This window comes from Euprymna scolopes, chromosome 35 (assembly GCF_053919585.1).
Source record: "Euprymna scolopes isolate OS-2025 chromosome 35, ASM5391958v1, whole genome shotgun sequence".
In the NCBI taxonomy this organism is placed as follows: domain Eukaryota; kingdom Metazoa; phylum Mollusca; class Cephalopoda; order Sepiida; family Sepiolidae; genus Euprymna; species Euprymna scolopes.
Window position 1 is genome coordinate 19,623,445 of NC_136516.1, and position 13,893 is coordinate 19,637,337.

Consider the following 13,893-nt stretch of genomic DNA (forward strand, 5'->3'; position numbering starts at 1 on the left):
TCCTAACTCCATTAATCACCAACAAAGATTTGTAGTTATTATTATTATTGGGGGGGAATGTTCGTAAAATATGCTTCCACACTCCCAGGCTTTGGCTTCTCTCTTTGAGAAGGGGTTAATTTATTGCTAATCGCCAGGGGTGCTCTCACCAGGGAATGCCGACAGGGCTGCTCAGACACTTTTTGCAGGTCAGAGTGCCCCTTCTCTGGGGTGCTGATTTCTCAATCCCACTTCCAACCCTGGTGGCTAAATGCATGCAGTTAGAGAGAGAACTAAACATCTATATTTTAATTCATGCAGATTTTATATTTATTATTACGTAAAGAGTCAATTCTCTATTGAATATTATATTGTACCTGATATGCAGTACTGATTTTAAAAGTTAAAAAAAAAATGACTTAGGTGCCATCAGCTAGAATCAAAACCAAAACATTTAGCGCTCCAGACATTTTCCCTACTGTTTGAGCTACCAGCAGATAGATAAGGAAGATTTAAAATTACACCACTTCATGTTATAAATGAATTTGCGTAAAACTAATAAAAAATATGTCGGCAAGTTGAAATGAACATTTTGCATTTCAGCTTGCCCACATATTTTCTGTACGCATTATTCATCCATCCAAACAAAGATTTTACTCGTTATAAACCATCCTTAGTGTATGAATACTATTTCCTATTTATTTCGGTGTAATGTGATTAGAGGTTTAAGAGTTTATCGGTTAAATATTTTTAAAAAATCATGCGTGCATTTACTGTTTTATTTATATAGATTTAGTGAGCCATCGCTAGATTTGCATTATAAAAATCTATTGTCACGAATCATACTCACGTTTTCTTTGTGTGTATATCAACGTTTATTTAATCGACATATAATACAATTACATGTTTTCAAAATCATTTTCCAATTGTTGAATAGTGCACTTCTACTCACACTTCCGGTTTATAATTAACTATTCATGCCAGAGTCTCTCTCTCTCTCTCTCTCTCTCTCTCTCTCTCTCTCTACCGTTTGAGCTAACCTGAAAGATAGACAAGAAAGTTATCAAATTAAACCACTTTTAACTATGATGCGCAAACTAATAGAAGCTCAAATGAACATTTTACATTTAAATCTGCCAAATTCTGTACGCATTATTCATCCATCCAAACAAAGATTTTACTTATTATAAACCATCCTTGGTGTATGATTACTATTTCCTGTTAATTTCAGTTTTATGTGACCAATAGTTTAAGAGTTTATCGGTTAAATATTTACATACACAGACACTACCACGTACATACACAGACACTACCACGTACATACACAGACACTACCACGTACATACATCTACTGTTTTATTTATATAGATTACTAGCTGACAGCCTGGCACTGCCTGGTCGTACAATCTGTTTAAAGATAATAAGATTGCATATATATTATTATAAAATCAATTCTCTCGTGATTGCAAGTGATATTACAAGGAATAATTTGCCTGATGGACTAATTCGCAAAAAAATAATAATGGTAATGTCGTTCATCAACTTCCATCTGTGTTTGGTTACAATATCATGTCAGTTGACGATGAATGTCCTGGAAACGTTACTTCTGATTATTGTTTAGTTTTGGTTGGTTGGTTGTTTTTGTTTTACGACATATCAACCCTTTTCAGGTTATTTAATGCCGAATCCAGTGATTTTGAAGAAAAGTTTTTTAATAGAATATATGTTTGTTTTTTTTTCAAGTTAGTTTCTATTTAGCCCATAGTTGGGACCCTAACAGGTACTACCACTCCAGGTCAGAGTGGACCTGGGAGCAATGGCAATTAAAGGGTGGCTCCACACTCCCCAAAACCTGCAAGCTGGGGCCTCACCATCGGATATAGTTTAAGGTCATATCCAGGACCAATGTTTAGTTTTAAAATATGCAATGATTTGCAGTGATTTTAAATGGAATCTGGTCTTTTATCATAAATTGAACTCATTAATAAGAAATTAAAATAAAATGGTAAGGTACACCCAGCCTTAAATAGGGGATCATTCGATCTTTAGTTGAATGCTCTATCACTAAACTATATCTTCAGATTATAATAAATCTGGGTTTTTTTTTTTAAGAAGAAATGATTTGTTTAAATTTTGTTATCTCCCTTGTCAGTGTAACACAAAATATTCACCTCTAAAAATTATTCTTTTTTTCGTTATCTATAAAAGAGAAAAGATATTTTAAAGATTGGATTTTTTTAGATTTTTGATGCTTCTCGGATGAATTTCTGTCCAAAACATATCGAAGAACACTGCCAGACATATAAATTAGCTTTGTGTGAAATTTGCCAAAGCTAAGCTCAGCCATTTCGGAACCTATGAGGAACTCACTCACACACACAAAGTGACTTTTATATAAAATTAGAGATAGAGATTATTTATTATTTTATTTTTTTATTCACTCCGAAACAAGTTATCTTTCCACTGATAAAAGAGGGCTTTTGATATTAGGGACAAGATTTATAAGAAGCATCCTAAGTGGGGATTCATGCAGCAAGATATTTGTTCACATTATGTTCAAATTTCTGCATACAGATACAGTTGGGGAAACAGGGAGCAGGAAGAGAATTCCAAAAGCAAGTAATCCTAGGAAAAAAAGCTATGAGAATGGAAAGTTTTTCAGTATATGGAAAATTTTACAGTAAAAGGGATGGAATTTTGATGCTAGTCGGGGTGGTGGGGTATTTACGTTAACTGGGTACAAGTGGGGTAAATCTGTCGGAGCACGTTCCATGAAAATACTGGTAAAACAAACACAGAGATGCAACATTGCAGTGATGGGACAGGGGTTGAAGCTTGGTAGACCTATTAAGTTATAAACTCTCTTTGTTAGTTTATTTATTTGTCACAATCTGCCAAAACTAACGTCCAATTATATATTATTTTTATTAGCATTCGTTGAGATGAGTAATTCCTGTGATGAAGAAAAAGATTAACGCTTTTAAAGAAACCATTATTTCGAAGGAGGGAAGATACCATGTTGATTTACCTTGGGATGAAAATAAAATATTGCAGGTGGAATCAAATTATGGAGAGAGTGGTTGACATTCTTGAGAAGAAAGAAATTGATGAAGATTACATGAATATTTTCCGGAGGGATGAGAAGATGGGGATCATTGAAACCATGCTTGTATCATGGAAAGACTTTGGGAAATATATTCAGATTCCTCATCATCCTGTAATAAAACAACGTGCAGAAGTCATCACAAAGATCTGCCCCGTCTTCAATTGTTTGTTCAAAAGTCATGGAGATGTTTCGCGAAATGATGCCACTTATGCTGGTGTCAATTTGACAACCAAATTATTGGACTTGTTAATATTTAAAAAAAAAAAAAAATGGCCATATAATCTTGGGTGATCTCAGGAAGACCCATTTTATAGATCTGTTTGAGGACTGAAAAGGACAAAAATAGATTTTTTTTTTTTTTCTGAAGGAAGGCAATCAATTGCATACTTTCAGATACAAATCTATAATTTTTGGCTTCAATGTCAGCGCATTTATTTTAAATTTTATGCTCAAGTATCATGTGGAACAGTTCCCTTGTGATAAAACTTGTTCAGTGTTGTCCAACAATTTGTACGTTGATAACCTGATTAAGACCAATGCCGATTTAGAGTCAACAGAATTTTTCTGGTTGATTATACCTTTCATGTACTTTTTTTTTTTCAGTTTTTATTAATGATCTTTTATGAGTTAAAATCTAAAAAAATTTATGCATCATGAACGTTTTCGATTCTTCATCAAATCGTCTTCAGGTAAAAAAAAAAAAAATGAACAAAAAAGATGGTAAAAAGGAGAGAATTTTAAAAAGCAGTCCTGAATGTGCATGTTAAGTCAGCTCGATGTCAAAAAAACAAACCAGTGCAGTTCCAGGAAATATGTTAACAATTTAAATTTTGGGACACCAGAATTAGCATTATAAGATGAATTATGTTACATTAAGCATTTTAAAATGTTGCTACCGGTTTCATATGTAATGTTATTAATTAAAGTCCCAAAAGCCATTTTACTTTAACGCATTATTTACTGATTTTTTTTTTTTTACATAGGCATCACCACTTATCAAGGCCCAGACGCCACTCGAAGATAAGGGTTAAAGAGTGTACATCAATCAATTGGACAATATAATAATCATTAGTAATGGAAATTCAGTAAATTTGTTAACTTAAGTGGAACGGCTCATCAAGAACTTGTTTACATTGAACTTGAAGACAATCATATTGTAGTCAGTTGGAAAGCAGGAAAATGGATGAGAAGATGTGTACCATTGTGTTGCATTGTTGAATGTATATGTAATTTATATAATATATACACACTGACAATTCTTTTGTTGCTATTCTCAAAATCAACACAGAAACTAATTTCAAAGCATAAGTTTTATTCACAACTATCATGGATACCCGGTGTTGCTTGGGTGGAGAGAGGTGGTATAACAAGGATATCGAACAACATCCTAAAAAAGATGTTTCAATCAAAATAGCAGCGAGTGCCCATGCGAGCGTCAAAAAAAAAAAAAAATTAGCTGCAGTAGGCAGTAACAGGAAAAAGGAAAAGGAGGTGAAAAAAGCTAACGTGCTAGCTGTTATGACCATCACAATGGGTCAAAATAACATCTTTTAAACGTACGTTGAGATTTGTTAGCATATGACTTGGAAAAATGTTGGCACACAAAGTGACCCCCCCCCCTTGCAAAAAACGGCTCAGTCAATCAAGACAGAATTAATCTTTCTGGCCAACATTTAGATATTTTTTCGTCCGAGAGATTAATCTTTCTGACAATACCAATTTTGTCACGGTCCAATGCGTCTTTTTTTTTTTTTTTTTTTTTTTTTTTTACACGGTGGTCACCACTTATCAAGGCCCGGAAGCCACTCAGGGATAAGGGTTATTGCAAGTACAGTACGTTAGTTTGGAGATTTAATATGAATTCCAGCAACTTACTCGTCTATCAAAAGCTTTTGGTGGCCATACAAACACACACAAACACACACATACGCACACACATAAAACTAACACACATTTTCCTTTTTATATATAAGATAGATTAAGCTTTCAGTTCAGAGAGAGAGAGAGAGACGTTAGTTGTTGTAAGTGGTTGTTTGGTGTGTGCCTCAGCAATGATGAGTTGTCAAGATGTCAAATCACACTCAATGTATTTGCTCTCTCTCCTGTTTTCTGTTGCTTATTTTCCCCTCATATAGTCACAAATCAACATTCCTGGAATTGTAAACATCAAGACATGGCATTTGTGAACAAACTTTCCTTCTCCAATAAAACCTTTGAAATCATAACAAGCCTTCATTGTTTCCCTACATGAGTTTTGTTCACTTAAGTTAACATACAGGAAAATGCAATGACTGCGCATGAATTTTATTAATTGATTGTAGTTTGATTGCTCATTGGCAAAACCTGACAAGTGCATAAGTCCGTGTTTACGTGAAAAGACAATATGCTTCATTTTGGTTTAGCAATAAAAATGTTATTGAAGATTGACAAGATTTGGAGTCTGGTTGATCAGTAGAAGAGTTTATGGAAAAGTGCTATTTTTACAGTATTTGACCAAGATCCTTGGGATTTTCCGTCAATCATGGCTCGGGCTCGATTAAGCTAAGCATTGTTCAAATATTGAAATGCTAAATCGTACCAAACCGAAATACTAGAACAAATATATTCTGCTGGGGACCAAAGGCAACAACAAATCATGTTGAAAGGATGCCTGCCTGTTTCCCATCTTACTACAACTTGGATGTCTTCAAATCCAACGTAAACAAATTCCTGATGAACCGCCCCCTTAAGTAGACACTTTATGAAATCTCAACACTAACGTACAACATACTGTAGATGCAATGACCCTTATACCTGAGTGGCTTCCGGGCCTTGATAAGTGGTGACCTCCTTGTTAAAAAAAAATATATACTAATTTAAAAGAGGATAGAAATTATATATAATTATATATATAAATAATAATAAATAATTATATATATAATCTATATAATAAATCATGCCGAAAGCATGTGGAAGGAAGCGCAACAGAGAAACAAGAAACAATGCGAACTAATCAGAAGCATTTAGGTGCATATCTAATTGAATTAATGTGGAAACAAAACATTTGTTGAGAAAAAATTTATGTGCTTTCACCCAAGAATTTACAGTATTCAGAAAAATCATTTATCTTTTCTAACAAAGCACAACTTCTGCTGACAAAAAAAAAGAAAACGTTTACTGCAAATTTTCCTGAAAAAAAAAAACCCCAACTGTACTAACAAAAACAAGGCAAAAACTATATGCCCCACCCTCCGACTGATGCCCTTGTCATGTTTTTGAATAAAAGGTCACGCAAAGCTACTTTAGTAAAAGCCCTATATTTCTTCTGTATGTGTTTTTTATTTTAATTCTTATATTCTTATATTCTGTTGTTTTATATTTTATTTCACATATGTTATTTTTTTTGTTATTTTATCAATATGAAGTAAATGAATCAACAGATATAAGGTACCTATTTACAATGCCTCCCCACGGGACAGAGTTAGACACCAGGGTCGTTTTTTAACGTCGCACATTAAAGTACAAAACAAATTGATCACTAGATTGGCTGGGAAGTCACAGTGCTGGTGAAGAAGAAAGTTCTGTGTCAAGAAGTAAGTCCAATATACCACCTTCAATTTGAGTGGTGTAATTTAAGCGCTGAAGGAATTGATGAGATCGATTAAAGATTCTTTTAGTGCCACATTGTTTTCAAGAAATTGAAATCACCAAACAAAAGTATCCTTATACCAACAGGCAAGTTGTTGAGCTCATCAGTGAGAAGATTTAAAAAATTCCCTATTGGGCCAGGCTTGTAGTACACAAGCATACAACCAACCACATGTATTAAAATTCAATCTATGAATATATAATCAATATTTGTAAAATCGAGTATACAAGAGTTACTTCCCTTGTATTGTTATCCAAAATCAGTCGTAGAACTGTTACCTATTTTGCCCATTTAAACCCTTGCCCTAATGTAAAACATTGGGCTAAAACAGACAAATGATATCGTTTCATGACAAACAATGGCTTAATTTTTTAAGATTCGGTACCATTTAAAACCCCTATTTTTTTTTCTATTCAAAATTTTCACGCCAAACAAGGCACAGTGCCACTTTGAAGTAAGGGGCTACTATCGGGGACATAAGTTGCAGGGGTATTATGAAGGGAGATAAGTGACAAGATGTCTGTTCACATTACACTTGAACTTCTGCATGTCAGTACAGTTGGGAAAGCAGAATCCCGGAAGTGAGGGTCAAAGTCTAGCAGTTCTGGGGAAGAAACTATTGGAGAAGGCCTTCTTAAACCTAGGGATCTCTACTGTGAAGGGGTGGGATTTAGCTGCTTGTCGGGTTTGTTGGCGGTGTTCATGTCGAGGGGGGACAAGTGCTTATAGTTTGTCAGAGCATTTACTATTATGAATTTTAGGAGAAAAATAAAAAGTTAGCCCCAAAAGGTGTGTTTTTCACCCCTTAAACACTTTGGGGCCCAAGCTCCAGAATTTTCCCAGGATCAAATATTATGTTTCCAGATGTATATCCATGTGATCTTGCTTTTGGGTAATTTTCAGCAAAATCTAATCGTCAGAAAAAATTCTATGTTCTGAAAAGTGCTATATTTTACCATAGTTTTAAAAGGCTAAATTCACAAAATTCAACCTAAAAAGGGCCAATCTGGACACCCTGATGCGCTGTTTGCCTTGGCCAGTCTGTTGTCGATTTCCCTGTCGAGCTTGGCATCTGATATGATAGTACACCCCACGTCGGTAAACTGGTGAATGATCTTCAGCTTAGTCTCGCCAGTGGTGATGGGTGGGTGGCAGTACACAACCCAAGAAGCGAGCTGGTGGAGTACTTCCATCACCTTCTTTTTCAAGTTGACCTTGAGTCCGAAAAACTGGGCAGCCTCTACAAAGCAGGATGTTAAAGCAAGGCTCTTTCGGTGTGAGCAATGAGGGCAGCATCGTCGGCGAAGAGGAGGTCTCGGATCAGTTGTTCAATTCTCCAGTTTTTAAGCAATTACATGTAAACAGCCTGAAAAACTGCTAAAAACTAATAAAACAACAAAACATTAGTTTTACATATAAATACAGACAGTGTTTCAAGGACATGTAACCAATTTTGTTTGTTTTAAATGTCTGTCATATACCTGATCAAACTTTAGCATAATACATGTCATTGTTAAGTCATAAAAACATGCCACTTTCAATTTTCGTTCATTATTACAAAAGTTATAATAAAATTACTGATATTCAAAAGTCTTCAGAATAAGTAAGAAACGTAAGAGACGGTTTCTTCTGATTGGCTGTTGATTACCATAGCAACTTTTTTACGTCGTCAACACCTTCATAAATCATAGTGGGAATGCCGCTCGCATGCCATCTTATTTTGGGTTACATAAAAAGAATTAGCAAAAGTGATGCTATTTGCCGTGCTAGGGCTGGTAATATTTCACTTACAACGTCACCCTTTAATTCTGTTTTTCTCTTTTTTGCCATGCTAGGGCTGATAATGTTTTGCTTACATCACCCACTAATTTTGTTTCTCTCTTTTTTTTTTTGTTCCTTCTTCCTGTTTATTTACGTCTTTTATTCGATTTATTTTTTTTAGTCAATTTAAGAAGTTGGTAATTTTTTACTTTTACTCTTAAGTTTGGGTGGTAATATGAAAAATTTGCTAGTCATACTTAGAATTAGTGGTATTAAACTAGTTAACCTCTCTAAAAATTTAGAATAACCGAAAATGGAGATCATTTCACAATTAATTAATATGTGCAACTAATCACCACCACTCTAAATTCTAAAATTAACTGCTTGTTTTTTTCATGTGTTCATGCATAATCTCCTAAAAAACGTAGTATCTCATTCTTTTGAATGTAGATAAAATTGTTTTATTTTTTAATTTGACAAAGTTCTAAAGTGTTTACCTTTATGTATTGTATCCAAGAATTTGATAAACTCATAATGAGATTTTCATCTATTAGTGGGCCAAATTGCTGAAACAATATTTTACTTTCTAATACAAACACCAAAATGCAGATATCTTGGAAACTGGCAGCCATCTTGAATTTTCTGATGGCTAATGTTCCTTTCTTAAAATATATGTTCAGAACGTCATTTGTGCCAATTTTGGTGCTTGTATCACTAAGTGAAAGATTATTATGGAATATTGAGATAACCTGCCCCACTATATTTTTAACGTGTGCCAAAACTGAAAAGGTACAATAGAACCCTGGGATACGGTGGCCCTAGAATATGTTTTTTCAGGTTCCGATGTGGAATACAATGTTTTTTTCTGGCTCCTGGTTACAGTACTTTCCTTGCCTTATGGTGTTATTTATAATGTTATTTATAATGTTATTTTATTATATGCATGTGTATTATATGCTATACTGTATTTTGTTACTGACTTTTAATACCGGGGTTCTACTGTACAATAAAGCATTATTTCAGAGACCAGACAAGTAAAGTAAGAGTGGTACCACCAAATAAAAAGCAAAACTTGTTCTAGCATTATAAATTTCATGATATTAACAATGATCTCTCTGAGAGGCTCATACAGAAGTTTAGCAAATGGGTACAAAAAGAAATTTGAACATTTTAAAAGATTTGATAAGGGAGTAGGCAGGTGAACTCTTGAATATTTACTTTTTTTTTCTTTTCTTTTTACACATTATCAAAGCCAAGAGGCCACTCGAGGATAAGGATTAAAGAGTGTACAGTAGAAATTGGACAATATAGTAATCATTAGTAATGGAAATTCGGTAAATTTGTTAAATTATATGGAACGGCTCATCAAGAACTTGTTTACGCTAGACTTGAAGACAACCATATTGTAGTCAGCTGGAAAGTAGGAAAACGGAAGACAATTCCACAGGCGTGCAGTTCTAAGAAAAAAGCTTTGTTCATGGAATCTACGTTTACGTTTAGGCACAGATAAAGAGTGGGGGGAATTATTGATAGTGTTTTCAACTAGTCGAGTGTTTCTTGTGAGAGTTTGGCGAGGGGGGACCATAGATTGAAGCTCAGTGGAACACTTTCCATGAAAATAACGATACATCAGAGACAAACTCGCAACATCTCTTCTGTGAGATAGAGGTTGCAGGGAAGAGAAAAGGACATCTCCTACGAGTCTATGAAGTCTATTTTGAACTCTATCAAGGCAGGACAAGTCCTTTCTAGCAGCTCCTGCCCAGATGTGGCAACAGTATTCCATCCTTGGACGTACCTGGCTCTTATATAGATAGAGAATTGCATCAGCAGTGAGATATCTATTGGATCGATAGAAAGATCCCACCATTTTTCCAGCGACCTTGGCAACAGATTTGATGTACATGTTCCATTTAAGATCAGGAATAACGGTCAAGCCCAGAAGCTTGTCAAAACTTGGGGCCTCCTGAAGACGAGAGCCATTCATTTCAGTTGATGCCAGATGTGGATCAGAATGTTGATGATCTAAAGAGAGAAGCTTGGTTTTAGATGCATTAAAAGTAATCAGCCACTCCTTTCCCCATTGTACCACGTGCTCAAGATCAGAGGAGATAGAATCGGAGAGAACTTGGTCGTTTACTGTCTTAGATGTGCTACCATAAATGGTAGTGTCATCAGCATAAATGTCTACAAATGATGTTTGTTTACCATAATTTACTATTTAAAAAAAATTGCATTAAACTTGAGAGTCTAATGGTAAATTTGGGAATGGAATTCCTAATCTGTGATCTTGTGGCTCTTGGGTTTTATGCTTAAAAAACAATTTTCTAATAGATAAATACATCATGTTTGTTTCATTTTTTTTTTTTTGTTATCAAGAAAATTTTTTAAAAGAATCGTTTTAGAATCAGAAATAAAACTATAATTTTTTTCAGGTTCTGATTTTTCTTATTCCCAATTCTGATTAATCATCCCAATACTAGTATGAACACCCTGAAGAAAAAAATCTGCAGTTATTTTAGAATTTAGATTAAGGGATCAGTTTTGCATGCAAGTTTTATGTAACATGATCTCTCACTTTTTGTCCAGATAGCATTTGCCTTCTTTTTTTGGGGGGGAGGGGAGGAGGAGGCATCTGAACTTAAGGTTAATAATAAAATTAAGGGAGGGATTTGGGGGATTGCCACATAGACTTAGGGTTTGTGGTAGAGCTAATGAAGTTATGTTCAGTCCCTCTTCCCCCAAAAAACACACACAATTTATCTCACTTAGCTAAAAGAAATTGGGTTATATACTCTTAAAATGCTATTTGGATAGAAGATTGATCTGAATTGGGTTATAAATTATGTACAAAATCAATTCCCAACTCTAAATTCTGAAATAATGTTGTTTTTTTTTTTTCAACATGTAATTGCCTAAAAAAGAAGAATGTTATTTTTAAGGAGTCGGAGTTAGATTTGGGTACTCATCTATAAATTTATCAATTATTTAAATATAACACTTTCAAATATTTTTTTTAAAGTTCTCCAGTATGCCATAAAAAATATGTAAACTGTAGAATGTATTATTAATGTTCCTTAGCACAAATTCTATCTAAAAAAAATAATTTAATTTCCCCCAAAAGTCCATGATTCCAATTTCATAGGAACATCTTAAATTCACTTCTCTGAAAACAATACAAAATTAATTTAAAAACACAAATATTTGGAAACTAAAATCTTGAATATCACCCAGTTAACATCTTCAATGTAACCATTTTTTCTTTATATAGCACTAATACAGAAAGTTTTCTATTCAGCCTTTTTTGGCATTTTTGTTTCTAAAAGTGTGCCTCCGGGCATCAATTTGGCCTTTTTTAGTCTTTTTTCCTGAAAATTTTGGCTTCAAACATTTATTAGTCTGGCAACTCTGTTTTACTTGTAAACAGCAATATTCAAAATGGTAACCAGGTAATATAAAGAGTGAAACATTGAAAAATGAAGGTCCTAATATCATAAGAACTACTCGCTGGTGACAATTTTAAATTGGCAACCCTCAAAAATCAACTTTTTAATTGTAAGTCTTCATTTGGTCTACATGCCATGGTCTTCATGCACAGACTCATTAATTTAAAGGCGATTGGAGACTATTCTACCTAACTAATTAGGTTTCATTTCTTGACATAATATTATCTCCTTTAAATCAGTTAATAATGTTGATATCGTAATTAACTATTCGGCGGAACCAATCATAATTTAATGGATGCATTTACCAAGAACTTTCAACTTCTACTCAGTAGAAAACTAACACTTTTACGAAACATCATCTACCAGACTCAGCCGAGATGCAAAATGCAATCTAGAAGAAAGATGACTGGTTTTTATCTTATCTGGTAAGTTTGCCTTTCATTCGTTGTATCAATTTCTTCTCTGCCAGTTAGTTCTAAATTATGTGAGATTAAATTTGTTATAAAAATAAATTGTTTTTTTCGTAACACAAGAAGTGTTATTTAAAAAAAAATCCATACATAATTTATAACAAAATTCTGTGATAAAACTTGTGAAAAACATAACTATACAGGGTAGGGCAGAGGAACTTGCTTCTTTAAATTTCATTGATATTCCCAATAGAGAAAGTTGCTCTGTCCCACCATGTATTATTTCAAAAACACACCATTTATAGAAATTAAATAATAAAAATGCTCATTAGTTTTTTGTTTACTTGTTTTTTTTTTGTTTTTTTTTGTGTATGTGTGATAACACAAGTGTTTAAAAAAAACAATTTATAGAAATGTAAAAAGTGAAAGTTTATTATTTTTTATTGTTTCATTATAGCACAAGAAGTGTTAAAACTAAAATAATTTTTTGAAATAAATTATTTCCATATAGTTTTGTAATTCATTTTATGCTTAGTGACTTTCATTCCATATTTAGGTAAACCGAGTCCACTTCCGGCGTCTTAATTTTGCGTACTGAATTTTTGAACTTAATCTTCTTTTCTTTTTAAGGTTGAATTCTGAACAAGCACTAACTAATCTAATAATTATTAGAGGTTTTATAAAGGACGACTGTGTAGATCTCTAGAAAGGGGTTCCAGAGTGGAGAAATTGTCGCGGCGATCGGTTGCAATATGGGGCTAGAGTTCCGGTTCTTATAAGAGGGCGTTAAAATAATAGCGGTTGGACTAAACGTGCCTGCTGAATTAGTAGCATTGTAAATGAGCGAGAATAAATACGTGGATAGATTTGATTTTAGCCCCTTATCTGTACTTTTAAGCGAAAAAATACATGCATGGAGAAACGATTTTATTTTTTTGTTATTGACTGGATTTAAATTCGGTAGTTAAGGGAATAGCTGAAATAATTCAAAACAACAACAACAAAAAAACGGAACTTCCGGTTTAAGAAGGTTACGATTGTTTTTGTTTTTTTTTATCACAAAAAATAAAAATTCTGAAAGTTTATTTTTCTTGATTTATATTTTTTATCAGATAAAATGAATGAATCAACCAATAAAATGTAATACAAGCTTTATTTACTATTTTTTTTAATCAAGTAGTTTATTTACTAATATGGGTTATTTTGTTTTAAAGGAAATTATGACCCCAACTTCCGTTTTATACGGAACTAGTATCGTTCCGAAATACCTTTGTTTAAGATATTTAAAAAAAATTATTAATAAGAAACAGAAACTTTAGTTATTAAGTTACAGTAAAGATTGTTTGCTCTTTTTGACTTCGGTTTGTACTATACAGATTACACGACGGTGACAAGTAGGATATGGCTCTGTCTGAGTAATGCTTATCTTCATCTCAGAAAAGGTGAAAGCCACCTTGCTCCCGTTAAGAATGGCTTTCTTGTCGGTTTCACAATGTCTAATTATCCAGCTAAATGGATAGCAGCAGACGAAAGTTAAAGAGTTATCTTGATCATTCATTGGTG